Consider the following 21542-nt stretch of genomic DNA (forward strand, 5'->3'; position numbering starts at 1 on the left):
TTTCTCAGGCTTTGCATGATTGTTTACAGTCTTTCCAACCAGACAGTGGATCAGTATTGATACAGTATGTGGACGATTTATTACTGTGTTCAGATTCACTGGAAGCATCTCTGAAGGATACGAAACAGCTCCTGTTTCATCTTTCAGACACCGGACACAAGGTGTCCAAAGACAAGTTGCAATTATGCCAAACTAAGGTAAAATATTTGGGACACTGTCTAACACAAGGACTGAGACACCTGACCGCTGATAGAATCCAAGCAATTAGAGACATGACCCTGCCACAAACCCAGCAACAGATCAGAACGTTTTTAGGAATGTGTGGGTATTGCCGTAATTGGATCCCAGGGTTTTCCATTTTAGCGTTACCTTTGCAGGAAATGGTCTCCTCGAACAAACCTGATAGGATTTCGCATACAGACGAGTCCGAAACAGCATTTGAGAGACTCAAACAGTGCCTAACGCAGGCACCAGCACTAGGTATGCCAGACTATGGGAAACCCTTTGAACTATACGGAACAGAAAGTGCTGGTTGTGCGGCAGGCGTACTAACCCAAAAACACGGTGATGCCAGCAGGCCAGTTGCATACTACAGCGCTCAGCTAGATACGGTAGCGCGATCCCTCCCCACATGCTTGCGAAGCGTTGCTGCGATAGCATTGCTAGTGACAAAAAGCGAAGATGTCGTGCTAGGCCACAACCTCACAATCCATACGCCACATGCGGTATCAGCCTTATTGAATTCTGCCCAAACCAGACACGTCTCATCAGCGAGGTTTACAAGATGGGAATTAGCACTAATGGCCCCCGTAAACATCACCATAAGGAGATGCAGTGCATTAAATCCTGCAACATATCTCCCAGGTGTGCCTGGTCAGGCACAAAGGGTGGAAGGTGAGAGTGCTGGGGAAGGAGGATTTAATACAAAGGAAGATACACATGATTGTATGGAATATTTGACCCAAAATTTTACCGCAAGGCCTGACATCAGTGACAACCCACTGGAAGATGCAGAACTCACGTTCTACACGGACGGTAGTTGTCACAGACAGTCAGACTCGGGAGACTTGTGTACTGGATACGCAGTCGTAGATGACCAAGACACCATAGAAGCGGAACCGCTAGGCCCACCTCACTCAGCCCAGGTTGCTGAACTGGTCGCCCTAACCAGAGCATGTGAATTGGCTAAGGGTAAGTCAGCCAATATCTACACCGATTCTAGATACGCATTCGGGGTAGTCCATGATTTCGGAGCCCTATGGCGCCTCAGAAATTTCATGACGGCAGCTGGTACACCGGTAGCGCATGCAGCTCACATAAAAAGGCTTCTAACAGCGATACAGGAACCCGACAGAGTGGCTGTTATCAAATGTAAAGCACACACATATAGCCAAGACCCGGTATCACTTGGTAACAGCCGAGCAGACGAAGCTGCTAAGTTAGCAGCTGCTACCCCCATACAGACAGACACCACACAACTGATGGTATTCAATACCATCAACACACAGAAGTTGTGTAAAATGCTAAATTTGTGTTCCACACAGGAAAAGGCAGTCTGGAAGGCAAAGGGATGTGGCCAAGAGTCCTCAGGACTCTGGACGGATGGACATGGTAAACCAGTGGCCCCCAGAGCATATCTTCCATGTCTGGCTGAAGCAGCTCACGGGCTGACTCATCTAGGCAAGGAGGGAATGTGCAAATTGGTAAGAGCCTATTGGTGCGCCCCAGGATTCTCCTCTCATGCGAGTAAAAGAGCAATGTCATGCCTTACCTGTCTGAGAAAGAATATTGGAAAGGCAATACCTACAGAACCATCCCATATCCCACCTGCCGGCGGCCCTTTCCAGGTAATACAAATTGACTTCATTCAATTACCCCCTTGTCGGAATTTGAAATATGTACTTGTTTGTATAGATGTTTTCTCGAATTGGGTCGAAGCATTTCCTGCAGCTACAAATACCGCTATGTTTACAGCTAAGAAAATTGTGCAGGAATTTGTATGTAGATATGGTATCCCTAGAATAATCGAAAGTGATAGGGGTACCCATTTTACAGGTGATGTCTTTCAAGGAATGTGTAAGTTGATGGGAATTGATAGCAAGCTGCACACTCCGTACCGTCCACAGGCGAGTGCGAAGGTCGAAAGAGTGAACAGCACTATTAAAAATAAATTGAGTAAAATGATGGCAGAGACAGGATTGACATGGCCAGAAGCTTTACCCATTGTATTGTACAGTATCAGAACCACTCCCAGGTCCCCTCTTAATCTGTCCCCCTTTGAAATCTTATTTGGTCGACAACCGCATGTCATGATTAACCCTCAGGATGATTTGAAATGTAACAATGAAGTAACTGTAAAGTACTTGATTAACATGAGTAAACAGTTAAGGAATCAAAATGATAATCTAAAGTTGGTGATTCCTGATCTACCTGATAGTAATTGTCATGACATTGAACCTGGGGATTATGTAATGATACGAAATTTTCTACGCTCAGGTTGCCTTATTGACAGATGGGAAGGACCATACCAGGTCTTATTGACTAGCACTACAGCATTGAAGGTTGCTGAGAGAGAGACTTGGGTCCATTCATCCCACTGCAAGAAGGTTGCTGATCCAGAGAAGTCCCGTGATAAGGAACAGACGGTAGAGGTTGTATCACTGGAGTGTCTGTTCCAGGAGGACTGAGGCGGCACCTGAGCCTTGAAGACCGAGAGCTGTTGTCGACTCCCCACTCCCTTTTATTGTTTTTTTTCCACTTCCCATCCCCTCTCCCTCAAATGTATTCTTCCTCCTTCTCATTCTTCTTCATCTCCTCCTCAAAGATGGACTTGCCCCAAGAGACTGTGATCCGGATTTTCCTGTTGACCATGATGTTGACCAGAGCAGTCTGTTCCGGCGAGAGTACCATGGAGGTCGATAGAGGTTCTGGAATGAGTTCTAATGATAAAGATGGAGGCGTAGTTTTCCAAGATCAACCTAACCAACTAGCAAAGGCGAGTATCAGAAAACGATCCGATAGCATTGACCATAGAAGAAATTGTGACGGATTGTTAGCTGAAGAAAATTGTATCTGTAGGCTCTGTAACAATGTCATTGAAGATGGGTGCATTAAGAAATGCCAATCCAGTTTTAATATCCATATGGACCGACATCCATTGAGTGATTATCACTCCTTAGTGGGTAATGTATTAAACAAAACAGATTGTTGGGTATGCTCTCAAGTACCTCAGGGTCATAGCAAATCAGGGCTAGTACCATTTCCTTTAACGATAGGGGAGGTACTTGAGTTAAATGGTGGGAGACCGGTGGACCGGAGGTTTAATATCTCCAGCCCTCCTAGTTTGAAGCTCCACCAATACCACGTGGATAGGTCCCTATTATGTTTTAACATCTCCAATCCCAGAAAGCCGGGAAATTGGGAAGTATCATGGAGTAACCACACCATGACCTTTTCACATAGAGCAGATAGAATGCCTACAGATACAGAGCTTGTACGCCACATAGCCAGTAGAGGAAAATCTTTCTGGTATAGATACACCTTAGGAAATAGGATTACTAGAGTTGGAGAAGTATCACCAGGATACTGTGCACATATCGTACAACCTGATACGTGCATTAAGCAGATGGAAGAATTAGGGCTAGGAGATTTCACCTGGAAGGTGTGTAATATGGTAATGTCTTTCTCCGCCCCATATGTTCTCCCCGATGATGCATATTTCATATGCGGGAGAAAGGCGTACAAGTGGCTTGCCCCAAACTCTGAAGGATTGTGTTATATTGGAAGAGTATTGCCTGAAGTAATGACTGTAACTCATGATAAAATGAAAGACATACACCGTGGTGCCCAAGCTCCTTATACTCACACTCATTACGAGCACCTCGTTAAAAGACAACTGTCAGAAAGGTTAGAGCATCCGGCCTCTGATCTGATCCATGAATCCACCGGGATTCAGGTTCTGGTGGCGTTAAATTTCACTCGCACCGCTCGAGGAGTGATGAATTATAGATACATTTCCGCACTCGCCAATTTGTTAGATAATATCACTGAAATGTATGATGACACGTTTAGATACACTGGAAGAGAACTTCAAGCTTATAAAACAGAACTGGTACAGCATAGAATGGTTCTTAATTACCTCACAGCAGTGACAGGCGGATATTGTGTTACATTGGCAACACAGTACGGCGTGAAGTGTTGCACGTATATCACAAATAGCACCGAGGATCCGGTAGAGGTCATAGACCAAAAGATGGACGATATTCTCCAATTAAAGTGGGAATTTCGCCGAAAACACAATCTCACTCTTGCTGCTGTAGGTAATGAGCTGACTGGATGGGTGTCATGGTTGAACCCGCGAAATTGGTTCTCTGGTTTAGGAGACTGGGCTCAAGGAGTCATAATGGATGTTGGGAAGTTTCTACTATGTATCTTAGGTGTCGTTATATCGATTGGATTGATATTTAGATGCGGGCAGGCTTTAATGAGGTGCAAACAAAGTACCAGAGTGATGAGTTTGAGGAGTGAGGAAACTGTAATTAACCTGGATTTGATTTACGACCCAACGATAGAAACAATGATGTGATGAAAATGCGATTTCTACGGTCCGTTTCTTTCACCTGTTTTTCTGGTTTTTCTCCAAGATAACAAGACCCCCTTGGACGAGGAAGTTGATGAGACGCTATACAGACAACGGATAGACCAAAGAAGAAGTTTTGACCACTTGAGATATGGACACTTGATGAACTTTGCCATGGATCCCCAGTTTCCCTAGAATTCTTAAAATTACGCTAGCCCAACATTTTTTGTAAATCTAATGGCATTGACAAAGCTTATTGCTCACGCTTAATGAGCAAAACAGCGCAAAGAAGACGACTTTCAACTGATACCGAACAAAACTTCAACCGACAGATGTACATTAACCTGACATAGAATACCACCGCATTTACCGTAATTATGTCTTTTCTTCATTTCTACAACCCTCAGGTAATGACACACATAGTATAGGGAATACAGGCACAGATATCAGCAATCATATATTCCCCCATTCATGTATCATCAACTAAAATGTGCTCCCCATTTTGTTCAAAATCCGAAAAGAGCTCGGTAAAGTTTGACAGCCCATCCACAGACCTGTACCACGGGATAAGAAGGAATTCAAATGTATACTTCGCAATACCTCGAAGCTTGATTTACAACACGTACGGCACGATGATACATGACCCCCCAAACATGGATTCATACACACATGCTTCTGCTATCACACTAGGTCATACCTTCTTCACACCTACTCCTCTCTCCTCCCTCACCCAACCATGGAAATGAATTAACCCCTGACATATATTTTTCTCCTTTTTGAAATGTTTTAGAAGGTGGCAGTTATTATTGACTGCCAAAGGGTGGACTGTCAAAGTCAGAAAAATATCTCTATACACACTGCCATATTTGCACCTCACACTGGTCCGCGCTGCGCATGCGTGCGCTCTCCCGTGAAGGCGCATACCCGCTGTTGCGTGCACCCGCTGGAGCACGGTATGCGTATTTACGGTAAAGTTTGTGTAGTCGTAGCGTGCGACTCAATCGTTACATATTTTTCACAAATAATGTATTTTATAGATCATGGTCCCTTTGATAGATTCTGAAAGTTTGGTTAATATAGAATGTTTATGAACAGAGGAATCCCTCTTTGTTTGATACGAAGGGTCAGATAGGAGTAATACAGTGGTGTTTAGTATCCATCGGAAGAATATTTAATTAGAAATATTCCGGTGTTGGTTTGAAGCAGATCAATCGCTCGTGCGAATAGTTATGGACATAAGAAGTTTATGAACATTTACTTTATTTGCACTTTATTACCCATGCGGCGGGAAACCCAGTTTCCCTCCCACCTGAGCAGTTGGAAATAGTCACAGCCCACCTGTATGAATCAACCTATGACCTTTTGTTATAATGCGAAGCCGAATTCCTGTGTCCAATGAACAATGAGATTGTAGGGACCATTGAATTGTATTGTGTGTGGGGCATAAATAGCAGGCCGACCATATCCAACTTCACTCTCTTCAACGGTTCTCATTGCTGATAATCGGGAGCTGGATATCGAGGCGCATGCGATCGTTCCCCTTGTGCGTAAGTTCTCTCCGTAATCATATTGTCTTACTGTGAGCCATTTCTCTCTCTCCCTCTCTTCTCTTTCTCTCGTATTTTTCCTTGATTAGACTTGAATTGTATTGTATTGTATTTCCTGTGTAGTTTTCTGGTTAGTTGGTTTATGTTATATTGTAGTGTATGCTTTGTACTGTGATTCCTTTTGCAAGTATAATAGTCATAATACACATAATAGGTTTCGGACCCTAAGCCCAGGTATCTGTGTATTCTTTATAGTGTTAAGTACTCCCTGAGCATCGGTGACACTCAAGCAGCTTTGTAGTTAATCAGGTTACACAAGGTTGCACTTACACTTTGTCTCTACATTAAGGTTTGCTGTGTATTTCATTGCTAAAGGTATAGATATAAAGGTTTAACGTTGTGAGCGTCTGCATCGCTGGTGATCTCCTCGTGGTCCCTAGCGCTGCTACGCTATAGCGAATCATTACGATAAGTCAACAGCCAATAGTCTGCCTGCCTGCGATCACTTGGCCGTGAGTGAACGTGACGCCTGAGCGTCTCGATCACGGCAAAGCGATCGATACGCAACTTGCGTACCCTTACGGTACTTCTTACGTAGATAGCGTACAGTGTTCTTAGACCTCAAAGGGTTATATACACGATAAATATTTAGCTTTATCATAGGCCACTGTGGTCACATTGTCCGACTGTACCTGAACAGCCTAATGTTGTAGAAGGTGTGCTGCCTGCAGAAGGACATTGTACACGGCCCTGAGTTCTAGAATGTTTATTGGGAGGAGTGACTCCTGATCCGACCACCGTCCTTGAAAGGTTTCCCCCAGAGCGACTGCTCCCCAACCCCTTAGACATGCATCTGTGGTTAAAAGGATCCAGTCTTGAATTCCGAACCTTCTTCCTTCCAGAATGTATGGAAGTTGCAGCCACCAGAGGAATGAAATACTGGCTTTCGGAGACAGGCATATCCTCTTGTGCATGTGTAGGTGAGAGCCCGACCACTGGTCCAAGAGGTCCAGTTGAAAAGGTCAAGCATGAAACCTGCCATACTGCAGAGCCTCGTAGGCAGCAACTATCTTCCCCAGAAGGCATATGCATTGATGAAATGATACCCGGGTAGGTTTTAGGGCAACCCGGACCATTGTTTGAATCACCAACGCTTTCTCCACCAGGAAAAACACCCTCTGTACTTCCGTGTTGAGGATCATTCCCAGGAAAAACAGCTGCCTTGGCTCCAGATGAGACTTTGGAAGGTTCAGGATCCAACCGTGCTTCCTTAGCAGCTGTGTTGTGAGCACGATGGAGCGCAACAACCTCTCCCTGGATGACGCTTTGATCAGGTATGGAATTATGTTCACCCCATTTGCGGAGGAGAACCATGATCTCTGCCATTACCTTGGTGAAGACCCTCGGTGCCATAGAGAGACCAAACGGCAACACCTGGAACTGATAGTGATTGTCCATCAGTGCAAACCTGAAATATGCCTGATGCGGTGACCAAATGGGAATGTGGAGGTAAGCATCCTTGATGTCCAGAGACACCAGAAACTCACCCTCCATTAGTCCTGAGATGACAGCTCTCAGAGATTCCATCTTGAATTTGAACTCCCTGAGGTAAGGGTTCAAAGACTTTAATTTTAGAATAGGCCATACCGAACCATCCGGTTTTGGTACCACAAAAAGTTTTGAATAATAACCCTTGTTCCACTGTTGAGGTGGGACCAGAACAATGACCTCTCACACCACCAATTTCTTGATGGCCTCCAGAAGAATCATCCTGTCCGCTAGCAGGGCTGGCAAGCCTGACTTGAAGAAATGGTGAGGCGGGGGATCTTGAAACTCCAGTCTGTACCCTCTGGACACTATTTCCAGAACCCAGGGGTCCAGACCTGATGACACCCAGAAGTGGCTGAACTGCTGGAGTCTTGCCCCCACCTGACCCTCCTCCAGGCCTAGCTGTCCACTGTCATGTGGAGGACTTAGGGGTATCAGAAGTGGGCTTCTGTGTCTGGGAACCTGTGGGAGCAGGTTTCTTTCCCTTGGCACGACCACTTCTGAAGGTGGTGTTCGAAGGCTTAATCTTTCTAGGGCTTGTGGGCCGAAAGGACTGTGATGTGGACGATGAAAAAGGCTTCTTCATAGGCGGAGCAGCTGAGGGGAGAAAAGGAGACTTACCCACAGTAGCCGTGGAAATCCACACATCCAGCGCCTCCCCAAAGACAGCCTGAACTTTGTATGGTAGTGTTAGGGTCTCCTGCCCTGTGCTGCCACGTCGTCATGGCAACCGGGAGACAAGTGCTAGCAGAGTAACCTGAGCGCAGCTGATACTCCGGTTCGGGTCTTTTGCTGTGCAGTGGTTACAGGCTCTGTGCTCGGTAGGGGATCCGGTGCTGGTTTTTGTGCTCACAGTCTGTGAGGTCTGAGTGGGGCGTGGACAGCACCTGCTTTATAAGGCCTCTTCTTAGGGTAAGCAGATGCTGCTGAATCTTTGTTGGTTAGTCAGTTCCTGAAAGTTAGCCAGTACTGTGTAGCTTTGTATTTGTTTGTTGCTTACTGCAAATAGGCCTGGGGATTTGGTATTACACTCTGCCAATCCAGACCTAGCAGTAAGACTGGAGTCAGTCGTTTAGCTTGCTGGGGTTCTGTTACTACTCTGTGAACTTAGCAAGTTTGCGGCTGTATTCTAAGACTTGCCTGTCTAATCCTGTCTCACTGTGCTAGGTGTCAGGGGTCAGTTTAGTGGCAGTAAGCTGAACCTGTGCACTGCAAGTGAGAATTAGGATTGTGGAGACTCTCCTTGTGTCTATCATTCCATCTCTGACCAAGAAGTTTACTGCTACACCCGTTGGTAACCCTTTAGGGTTTTGCTGTTGCCCTTAGCAACAGCATTTCGGGTTCTCTACGTATTAAAACACAACATCTTGCTTTTCTCATCTGAGCATTACTAATACAAGGGAGACACCCAGTTCCTTAGCCTCTGGGCTTCTCTGTTCACTTTGTGTGTATTTTGTTACCCTATCACCTTCTGTGTACGTTATGTCATATTCCCCAGTCTGTCTGTGAGTCCATTTGTTTTGCATAACAGTTCAAACACCAGTACTTTCCTGCAGGCACTGGTGTGCATAACATATTCAGCAGCCTAATACTCCTGTTGAAATTTTGTGGGAATATGGAGCATACCCCTCAAAATACGTTGCAACAGGTGGTCGATCAGGTGCAGGTCCTGACTCGACAATTTAATGATTTGTCCATTAAAATGCACACCTCCCAGGCTGCTGGCGGAGCTCCCGCAGCAGCAGCACTTGCAGGGGTTAAGGAGCCGAAAGTAAATCTCCCGGATCGTTTTTCTGGAGATCGCTCGCAGTTCTTTTGTTTCAAGGAGAGCTGCAAGCTATACTTCCGGCTTAGGCCTCAGTCTTCTGGGTCGGAGATTCAGCGGGTGGGCATAGTGATTTCCTTGCTACAAGGAGACCCACAGGTCTGGGCATATGGGTTGCAGCCTGACTGTCCGTCGCTTAAAAGTGTTGATGCTTTTTTTACGACACTGGGCATGTTGTATGATGACCCTGACAAGACGGCCTCAGCCGAGGCTCAGATTTCGATCCTTAAGCAAGGGCGAAGGCCAGTTGAGGTTTACTGTACGGAGTTTCGGAGGTTGGCCCATGATACCCAGTGGAATGACCCAGCCCTGAGACACCAGTACCGAAGAGGTCTTTCTAACCAGATAAAGGACCAACTGGTACAATATCCCTTGCCTGATAGCTTGGATCAGCTCATGCAGTTATCCATCCGGGTGGATAGACGGCTGAGAGAGCGTAGGCTTGAAAGGGAGACCGAGATTTCCTTCCTTCCCAAGGGAACCTCAGACTCTGAGGAATTTTCCGAGGAGCCTATGCAGATTGGGGCTACCCGCCTCTCCTCGCGTGAGAAGACGCGGAGGAGACAGCAGGGGTTGTGTTTGTACTGTGGGAATAAAGGTCATGTGGTAGTATCATGCCCAGAAAAGCCGGAAAACTTCAGGGCCTGAGGGTAATGGAAAATATCCTGTCAGGCCAGAAGTCAGAATTTCCCAAGAAGACTTTTATCATTCCGGTGACCTTGAAGATCCTCGGTCAAACTGTCAAGACTGAGGCCTTTGTGGACAGTGGGGCCGACTGGGTTTTTATGGACCGCCAATTCGCCCTGAAACACTCTGTTCCCTTAGTACCCTTGGCATCGGAAATTGAGATTTGTGGGTTAAACGGGGAACCATTATCCCAAGGTAAAATTACCTCTTGCACTAGCCAGATTTCTTTGTTTATTGGAGCCACACACTCTGAAAAATTGTCCTTTTATGTGACTGTCTGTACTTTTGCCCCATTGGTGTTGGGGTTACCCTGGTTAAGGGCCCACAATCCTCAATTTGACTGGGTCTCTGGGGAGATTCTTAGTTGGGGTACTGATTGTTTCAGGAGTTGCTTGAGCCTTCCAGTCAGGCTCTCGCAGCTAAGTTTGCCAGGATTGCCAGGGTGTTATGCAGATTTTGCGGACGTGTTCTCCAAAAAAGTTGCAGAGGTACTACCTCCCCATCGCCCCTATGACTGTGCCATTGATTTGTTGCCAAATGCTAAGCTTCCCAAGAGCAGGTTGTACTCCCTGTCACGTCCTGAGACTCAGGCTATGGCAGAGTACATTCAGGAGAACTTGGCTAAGGGATTTATCAGACCTTCACAGTCTCCAGTTGGGTCGGGGGTTCTTCTTCGTGGGTAAAAAGGACGGTTCGTTGCGACCCTGCATCGACTTCAGGGAATTGAACCGTATCACGATTAAAAACTCATACCCACTGCCTCTCATTTCGGTCTTGTTTGACCAGCTTCGTACTGCCACCATTTTTTCTAAGATTGACCTACGCGGTGCGTACAATCTAATCCGAATAAGAGAGGGGGATGAATGGAAGACTGCCTTTAATACCCACTCAGGGCATTATGAATATTTGGTGATGCCTTTTGGGCTCTGTAATGCCCCGGCAGTCTTCCAGGATTTCATGAATGATGTGCTCAGGGAATATTTGGATAGATTCTTAGTTGTATACTTAGATGACATCCTAATCTTCTCCCATTCCCTGGAGGAACATCGGAAGCATGTACGCTTAGTCCTCCAGAAACTCAGAGACCACCGGCTTGGGGCGAAGCTGGAGAAGTGCGAATTTGAAGTTCAGCAAATCGCATTTCTAGGATATATTATCTCCCCAGAAGGTTTCCAAATGGAGGGTTCCAAGGTACAGGCAGTCCTGGATTGGGTGCAGCCCACTAGTTTGAAGGCGCTTCAGCGTTTCCTGGGCTTTGCGAATTTTTATAGACGATTTATCGCTGGATTTTCGTCTATAGTGGCGCCCTTGGTGGCACTCACTAAGAAAGGGGCGGATGTTGCTCACTGGTCTTGTGAGGCTAAAGCGGCTTTTGCCCGTCTCAAAAGGGCATTTGTTTCGGCCAAGGTGCTGCGACACCCAGATCCAGAGCGTCCTTTTGTGGTGGAGGTGGATGCCTCTGAGATGGGTATTGGGGCAGTGCTTTCTCAGATGGGAGTGTCTGATAATCGCCTTCATCCCTGTGCTTACTTTTCCCGTAAATTTTCGCCTGCCGAGATGAATTATGACGTGGGTAACCGGGAATTGTTGGCTATTAAGGATGCACTCGAGGAGTGGAGACACTGGCTTGAGGGGGCTAAGTTTGTGGTCTCAATTCTCACTGACCATAAGAATCTGGCATATTTAGAGTCAGCGAAGCGTCTCAATGCCAGGCAGGCACGATGGGCTTTGTTTTTTGCTCGCTTTAATTTTTTGATAACATATCTCCCTGGGTCAAAAAACATCAAGGCTGATGCGCTCTCGCGGAGTTTTGCTCCAATCCAGGAGACCACCGAGGAGCCGTTGCCCATTGTTTCCCCATCATGTATTAAAGTGGGCATTACCCAGGACCTCTTATCATTAGTCCTTAGAGCACAGGAGCAGGCTCCTCCAGACCTTCCGGTAGGTCTTTTGTTTGTGCCTCCTAGGTTAAGACAGCGAGTGTTCCTGGAATTCCATGCCAAGAAGTCGGCAGGTCACCCGGGTATTGCCAGAACTCGGGAGTTGCTATCTAGGGCGGTGTGGTGGCCCTCGGTGGCTAAGGATGTGGATCAGTGGGTTCGGGCATGTGACATCTGTGCCCGAAATAAGACTCCTAGAGGGGTTCCTGTTGGCCCATTACATCCACTCTCTATCCCATCTAAGCCATGGATCCACATTTCAATGGATTTTGTGGTGGACTTGCCCAAATCCTCGGGGATGACAGCCATCTGGGTTGTCGTTGACAGGTTTTCGAAGATGGCGCACTTCGTTCCACTGGTTGGGCTGCCATCGGCCAGACGCCTGTCTGAATTATTTATGCTGCATGTTGTGCGTCTCCACGGGTTGCCACTTGATGTGGTCTCTGACCGCGGATCCCAGTTTGTGGCCAAATTCTGGAGGGCATTTTGTTCCGATCTCCAGATTTCTGTCAGCTTGTCGTCAGGCTACCATCCGCAGTCTAATGGGCAGACTGAAAGGGTGAACCAGTCCTTGGAGCAGTTCCTCAGGTGTTATGTCTCCAAGTGTCAGACTGACTGGGTTGCTCATCTGTCCATGGCGGAGTTTGCCTATAACAACGCGGCTCACTCTGCTACAGGGATCTCTCCCTTCCTTTGTGTGTATGGGCATCATCCTAAGGCCAATTCTTTTGACCCCCAGGACTCCACGCCTGGTGGTTCCTCTGTGGTTTCGGTCCTTAGAGGTATTTGGCGGAAAGTGAAGAAAGCCCTTGTGTCTGTGTCATTAGTGACCAAAAGGGTTTTTGATAAGCGGAAAAGACCCTGCAGCTTCAAATTAGGAGACTTCGTCTGGTTGTCTACCAAGAATTTGAAGTTGAGACAGCCATCTCATAAGTTAGGCCCCCGGTTCATCGGCCCTTATAAGATCACCAGGGTTATCAATCCGGTGGCATTTCAGTTAGATCTGCCCCGTTCTTTGGGTATCAATAAAACATTTCATTGTTCCCTTTTAAAACGGGCGATTAGTAATCCTTCTTCCAGTGGAAGACCTTCCCCTCTTCTGATACGTGGCCAGAGGGAGTTTGTTGTTGAAAGTATTCTTGACTCCAAGGTGGTTCGGGGTCGGCTGTCATTTTTGGTGCACTGGAAGGGGTATGGCCCGGAGGAGCGGTCGTGGGTGCGCAGTTGTGATCTTCATGCCCCCAGACTGATACGCTCTTTCTTCTCGCAGTTCCCCGATAAACCCGGTGGTAGGGGTTCTTTGACCCCTCGTCAGAGGGGGGGTACTGTTAGGGTCTCCTGCCCTGTGCTGCCACGTCGTCATGGCAACCGGGAGACAAGTGCTAGCAGAGTAACCTGAGCGCAGCTGATACTCCGGTTCGGGTCTTTTGCTGTGCAGTGGTTACAGGCTCTGTGCACGGTAGGGGATCCGGTGCTGGTTTTTGTGCTCACAGTCTGTGAGGTCTGAGTGGGGCGTGGACAGCACCTGCTTTATAAGGCCTCTTCTTAGGGTAAGCAGATGCTGCTGAATCTTTGTTGGTTAGTCAGTTCCTGAAAGTTAGCCAGTACTGTGTAGCTTTGTATTTGTTTGTTGCTTACTGCAAATAGGCCTGGGGATTTGGTATTACACTCTGCCAATCCAGACCTAGCAGTAAGACTGGAGTCAGTCGTTTAGCTTGCTGGGGTTCTGCTACTACTCTGTGAACTTAGCAAGTTTGCGGCTGTATTCTAAGACTTGCCTGTCTAATCCTGTCTCACTGTGCTAGGTGTCAGGGGTCAGTTTAGTGGCAGTAAGCTGAACCTGTGCACTGCAAGTGAGAATTAGGATTGTGGAGACTCTCCTTGTGTCTATCATTCCATCTCTGACCAAGGAGTTTACTGCCACACCCGTTGGTAACCCTTTAGGGTTTTGCTGTTGCCCTTAGCAACAGCATTTCGGGTTCTCTACGTATTAAAACACAACATCTTGCTTTTCTCATCTGAGCATTACTAATACAAGGGAGACACCCAGTTCCTTAGCCTCTGGGCTTCTCTGTTCACTTTGTGTGTATTTTGTTACCCTATCACCTTCTGTGTACGTTATGTCATATTCCCCAGTCTGTCTGTGAGTCCATTTGTTTTGCATAACAGTTCAAACACCAGTACTTTCCTGCAGGCACTGGTGTGCATAACAGGTAGGCCCTCCACACACTTCCTGGATTCAGCGTCCGCAGACCAGTTGCGCAGCCAGAGACCCCTGCGAGCCGAGATAGACATGGAGGAGATCCCAGCAGCCATGGAACCCAGGTCTTTCATGGAATCCACCAGGAACCCTGCAGAATCCTGAATATTACGTAAAAATAAATCAACGTCACCTTTGTCCAAGGATGGCAGAGAGACACAGAGATTAGAGCCAACCCACACACAGTGCTATCAAAGGTATAGGGAGTCCCTAACCAGCACTGACTGTGTCCCTTAATAGGTGACACAGCCTGTATACAGCCTCCCCCCCTTCTACAACCCCCTTGGTACCGTACAGATAGCTGGAGATTGCTCTTGAGGGATCCGGTTCCACTTGTAGTAAGTGCAGGCAGGAGAAAATGGTGCTAAACGCTGCTGGGTCCGCTCTGAGGAGAAGCTCCACCCCCTCAATGGCGCGGTCTTCCTGCTCACAGAAAGATTATACTGGCCATAGGAGTTGCGCTGGCCTGGATCCGCAGACCCCGACAGACTTCAGTGGACAGTGTAGGGTCAGGCGCTGGCCCAGGGCGCCCCTCCCAGCGCCGCACCGCAGTACCACTGAGCCATCACGGAGTGCGGGTGGGACCGTTCTCCCTACCCTAAGGCCGCCTTCTTCACACTGTCCCCCCGCTTGCAAGGGGGGACAGTGACTCACTCGCCATCTTCAGCTCCCGATGGGGGCGGGGGGTGGCCGGCTGCTGGGGCGAGCATTCCCCTACGGCGGGGCGCGATCAGACCCCTCTGAAGCCTAAAGTTCAGTCAGCGGGAGCAGTGGCTCAAGACCCTACAGGGCGGACACTGCTCCCCCCTCAGTCCCTCACTGCAGGGAGGCTGTTGCCAGCAGCCTCCCTGTAAAACAACAAACTCTGAAAAGAAAGAAAATAAACTTTTTCTAAAGAAGCTCTGTAGAGCTCCCCTAGCTGTGACCGGCTCCTCCGGGCACATTTTCTAAACTGAGTCTGGTAGGAGGGGCATAGAGGGAGGAGACAGCCCACACTATTAAACTCTTAAAGTGCCAATGGCTCCAGGTGTACCCATCTATACCCCATGGTACTGATATGGACCCCAGCATCCTCTAGGACGTAAGAGAAATAACATTTGCAGAGAGAATTACATTTGGGTAGGTTATTTCGTTTCTGTGCAGGGTAAATACTGGCTGCTTTATTTTTACACTGCAATTTAGATTTCAGTTTGAATACACCCCAACCAAATCTAATTCTCTCTGCACATGTTATATCTGTTCCCCCTGCAGTGTACATGGTTTTGCCCAACTGCTAACAAATTTGCTGCTGCGATCAACTCAGAATTAGGCCCTATGTCCACTTTGTTTTAGGTAACCCTCCCAGAACATTGTAATTTAACTGTATGTTTAATTTCCATGGCCCTCGTCTGTCTTATTTCAACCACCATAACCAAGTCCTCTTTATCAGCTTTGTCTTAATACCTTTATTGCAGTTTTTTTTTTTAAATACTTGCCTATTTATATGATAATATAGCATTTAGTTGACATTTAAGTGTTTCAATCTGAGAAAGCAATTACCTGAGAAAGTCTGCTTGTGCAAGGAGAGCAGTCAAGCTATTTCAGCTTCCAAAGAGGCAATTTCTTGGCTCTTTCACTTCAAAGCTGATTCTGCCTTACTAATTACAGTAGCCTACGTACTGTAGCTTTATGGGCTTCCAAGTTTACTCCGGGTGATACTTCCTCCAAAGAGATAGCCTTTGATCTCTTGATGTGTGAAAGAGTTTAAAACCATGGCATTGTCCTTTTTGTGAGGGTTGATATGGACTATACATTCCAATATATCTGTGTGATTAGTGAATAAAAGTGGGGTAATGCCTACCTGCAAGACAGCTGAGGCAATAGACTGGGAGACCAATATCACGTCTAGCCTTGCATAGGGTTGATGTGGGCTAGAAAAGTGTGTATACAGTAGTTTCCTGCCTTTCAGTGTTTCATGCACCTAGTGTCAAGTAGTGCCAAATGCTTAAAATCATTGTGAAGCATGCAGGAAACCTGCAGGAGGTCAGGTTCAGATCTGACATGGAAAAAAAAATGTTTTATCTATTTTCCGATACAATGATAAGATCCATACCAATAATAATGATTCCTTATGCAAGTCTCTCAATGCATCTGATGAGATCAACAGAGAATGCACCTTCACCACTTTTAGGGCATAGAAATTGATTAGTGAAATGGTTTCAGAATTAAAAACTGCCAAGGAGTATTAAGTAGCAACACTCAGGGTCAGATATTGATTATGAAATCATTAAGAGTGCCTTGCTACTGATCAAGATTGCCACTCCCCATTTTTTATCAATAGAGGCAAAGTAAATTGCTTATCTATCATGAGACTATGTAGTTAAGCATCCAGAATCCAGCACCAGCGTGTATCATTTAGGGGAATCAAGCCTGTTAACATTTAATAAAAGCACTTTCAATGCTATGGGAAATGTCAATGAGATAAAGTCTCAGACAGAGAGCAGAACAAAACACTAGGGAGAAGCGGGAGATTAGCTGAGCTATAAGGAAGAAGATGGGAATGGGTGACTAGAAGGAGAGGAAAGACAATTTATAGAAGTAAAGGAAGATAGAAAAGACACTTAAGTTCAAGACCATTAGAAAAATAGACTCCAGTAGATAAGGGTGTGTGACCTAAAAGTGACTGTCAGGAAAAATTTCCTAAGATGGGAGTGGAATCACAGGACAACTGCAAGAGAGAGTGGGTATTACAAGCAAATATAGGGAGTGCAATGTGAGGGGCAGAGTGGAAGCAGGAGCTTAAAGAACAAGGGCAGTGGGGAGAATATTTGAAAAGAGAGATAGAAGTAGCAAACATGTAAGTATAAGGTCAAAAATGAGAAGTAAAAAGAGAAAAGAGAAATACAGGAAGCTTCACTGAACAGAATGCAGAAACCAGGACATAATTTGCAATTAAGCATTAGTCACTTAGAACACTAGTAAGTGAAGACAAATCTGGTTGAATAGGCCTTAAAATAGTTAGTGTATAGGAACACCCAGGGAAACCCACCATGAACTCTAGGAGGCCATCATAAATCTGTGGAGGGGCAAAGTGGCAAGAACCCCTATTTGAAAAACTTCAAACAGCATTATATACTGTATCTAGTGAGCTGTAAAAACAAGGCAAAAACAGTATACCACAAATACCATGAAGATTAGACGATATTATTGTGACTAAATGCTAGCATTCACAAACAGCCCTGCTAACAGAGAACAATACAGAATGATGCTTAGCATTCATCCATGAGTAAAAAGACCAATTCATTGTTCACCTCACAAAGTAGAGTAGAGCCTGGTACACATATTTAGGAATTTAATATAGAGAACATTCTCATTGTGTTTCTACCCTGTTTTAAACCTCTACAGGACTGGAGGGCTTTGTGATTTTGTGAAGTGTACTTGAAAAAAATGTCAATGTAAGTTCAGATAGAAAATCAAGCTTCTCCAATATTTTAGCTGTGTAGATGGAATTGACTGATATGACTTGCAATTGGAAAGGAAAGTACCAAAAGTATGTAATATTATTTTGCTAAAGCACTTTTGTTACAGGTTGCATGTCTCTCTGTGTCTGTAGAGTAGATTGTGTCTGGTCCTGAAAAATGTAAATGTGCATGTCATGAAAGTCAATGGAAGGGCTGTCTCTCATTGCTATAATATTTTTTTTCCTTAGTACAGAAATAATGCAGTATTGTGATGATATCTTGCAGTTGTCCTTTGGGAGGGGGCTGTGTTAGATCCCAGGGCTCAGTGAGCTCTATTATGCAGAAATTCTTACTCACTGAGTTCAGGTAGGATGTGCATAAAAAGTTTCTAAAGAAGAAAGGAAGAATCACTGGAGTAATTACTTTATGTATGTTTATTATTTGTATGTATACACATAGATTAAATATTCACATGGGCCTCAGTTTCTTATACAATTCCTAACATGACAGCGAGTGTATATACATAGGCAGAAAGAATTATCATCACTCAAGGATTTGAATGTGAAAGTATATTGTGGACAAAGTCATAACATGTTGTTTCTTTGTTTACAATATACTTTTTCACTATAAAAGTCCTCAAGTGTTGTTCTGTCTGTATATGTATAATGATGCAATTCATCCCAGTCCATCTAGTGGCCACCTGCATCTTCCCTCTGAAATTTGGTTGGGGGTGGTTTGCAGGTTAGGGGGCATTAGTAAGGAATTTTGCCAAGGGTGCAGAGATACCTTGCACTAGTAAGGGGTACACACCAAGATAATACATATATCAATTTGAGTCTTAGAATATAATAAGTAACAAGAATCTTCCACAATGGAGGTAGTAACTTTAGCAGTACTAAGTACATTAATAGCAATGACAGATAAAAAACATTCACAGAGCTATGAGAAATGGGATATCATTATAATGAAAGATGTGACTTAAGAAACAGAAGGAACTAAATCCATTAATGGACCAGAGACTAGTTATTGCAGGGCATGACCAAAAAATGTGGATTAGGAAACATTACCACAGTTACGCTAACATAAGTTGGAGTGTGATGAGCAAAGACTGAATGCCATTAATCTTCAGTTAAAAAGCACAATAAACGGGCATCCCATTTTAATATTGAAGGAAATTTATAGGGTTTTGGAGGGCTAACCAAGAGAGTAAACCACCATGTAATAACTAATTTACTGTCTGCTCCATTAAAGTGTTCTTATGGAACTAAACTCTGAAATAGCAAGGCCTTTATATTTAATTTCCTATGATTCAATTACATCAAGCATGGTACCAAAGGACTGGCGTATAGCAGAGGTAGTGCCTATATTTAAAAAAGGAATTAAACCTCATCCTGCTAACTATAGACTGGTAAGTTTGACATCTATAGTGGAGAAATTATTGAAAGGCATATTAAGGGATAGCATACAGGAGTACTTGGAGACCTCCAAGGTTATTAGTAGGAACCAGCATGGTTTTTTGAGGGATAGGTCATGTCAAACTAACTTAATTAGCTTCTATGAGAAAGTGAGCGGTAATCTTGACCAGGGAAAGACAGTGGATGTGGTCTATTTAGATTTTGCTAAAGCCTTTGACACAGTGCCTCACATGAGACTGATTTTCAAATTAAGTGAGCATGGTCTAGGAAACACTATTTGTACTTGGGTAAGTAATTGGCTGGATAACAGGGAACAGAGAGTGGTGGTTAATGGGAATTTTTCCAACTGGGCCACAGTATTCAGTGGAATACCGCAAGGGTCCATACTTGTGCCACTACTGTTCTACATATTTATTAATGACCTAGGACTAGGTATGGAAAGCACAGTGTCAATTTTTGCAGATGATACTAAACTGTGTAGAGTAATTAATTCAGACATGGATGTTGAGTTTCTACTGAATGACTTATTTCAGAATCAGAATTAGAATCAGAATCAAATTTATTGGCGAGGTGTACTCACGTACACTAGGAATTTTTAGTGGTGCAGTGCATCGCCAATCAGCAACATGAAGGGGGAATACATAGAATAAGAAGGGGGAAAAACATACTATACATTACAAACATTACACGTATGAGTTCATACTGCACATTGCAACTGTACGATAGACTCAACATATTAGACATATTATACATGTTAGACTTTTTTATATTGTTCAGCAGGTGGTCAGCTAGTGGGAAGAAGCTTTTAATGTATTTGGTCAACTTTGTGGGAATAGACCTGTAGCGTCTTCTTGATGGAAGCAGTTCAAACAGTTTGTGACCTGGGTGCTGCATATCTAACACGATTTTCTCCGCTCGCTTCCTGACCCATGACTGGTATTTTTCATGGATAGGAGGGAGGTCAGCCCCAACAATCTTTTCAGCTGTCCTCAACACCCTTTTACAGGCTCCATCTGTCACTCTAATTGGAAGCTCAATACCAGACTGTGATCGAGGAACATAGGACAGATTGTACAATCACTGTGTAGAAGATGAGAAGCAGCTTCTGCGGGATGTTGAATTTCCTGAGTTGCCTCAGAAAGAACATATGCTGCTGGGACTGCCTACAACAGTGCTTATGTTGGGTCCTCATTTCAGGTCTCAGGAAATTTTTGACCCTAGGAATTTGAAGGAGTCGACCCATGAAACCATGCTGTAGGCTATTACAAGTGGTTGCATGGCATTGGGTTTCCTTCTGAAGTCCAACACAATCTCAACTGTTTTGAGAGGATTTAGATCAAGGTTGTTCCTACCCCACCACTGCATTAGCCGTTCCACTTCGCGTATGTATGCAGATCTGTCTTTGTCCTTGATTATGCCAATGATGGTGGTGTCATCTGAGAATTTTATAATTTTTACTGATTGCTCAGCCAAGGTGCAGTCATTGGTATATATAGAGAGGAGCAGGGGGGAGATGACACATCCTTGAGGGGCCCCGTGCTGATCGTGTGCCCACTAGATGTGAATGACCTGGCTTTCACCACCTGTTTCCTTGCTGTAAAGAAGTCGATGATCCAGAAGCATGTTGATTCTGGGACCCCTAAGAAGAGGAGTTTGGCTTGCAGGATACTGGGGAAAACTGTGTTAAATGCTGAACTGAAGTCGACAAATAGGACCCTCGCATAAGAGCCCGGTGTTCTAGGTGCTGTAGGATGTAGTGCAGACCCAAGTTAGCTGTGTCCTCAACACTCCTTTTCACTTGGTATGGGAAGTGCAAGGGGTCTAGGTGGGTGTTAGTCACAGATAATGATGTTTAATATAGAAAAATGTAAAGTTGGAATAAAAATAAACACACAACCTACAAATTAAATGGGGAAAATATAGGGGAAATGGTAACAGAAAAAGATTTGGGGTGTTTTATTGATAATTGACTTAGCAACAGTACCCAATGGGGGTAATTTCAAGTTGATCATAGTTGTGCTAAATTTAGGCACTCAGACATGCGGGGGGACGCCCAGCACAGGGCTAGTCCGCCCTGCATATCAGTGCCGGCACCCCCCTGCAGAAGTGCAAAAGCATCACACAGTGGCGATGCTTTTGCATTTGAGGAGTAACTCCCAGCCAGCGCAACTCCTGTGGCTGGCCGGGAGAACCTCTTCACTGCCCCTGGTCGCAGCGGGTGCAAGTGATGTCACGCAGCTGCTGCAGCCCGCCCCCTGCACAGCCCAGCCACACCTGCGTTGGCTGGACCGTGCCCCCAAA

This window comes from Pseudophryne corroboree, chromosome 2 (genome assembly GCF_028390025.1).
Source record: "Pseudophryne corroboree isolate aPseCor3 chromosome 2, aPseCor3.hap2, whole genome shotgun sequence".
Lineage (NCBI taxonomy): Eukaryota > Metazoa > Chordata > Amphibia > Anura > Myobatrachidae > Pseudophryne > Pseudophryne corroboree.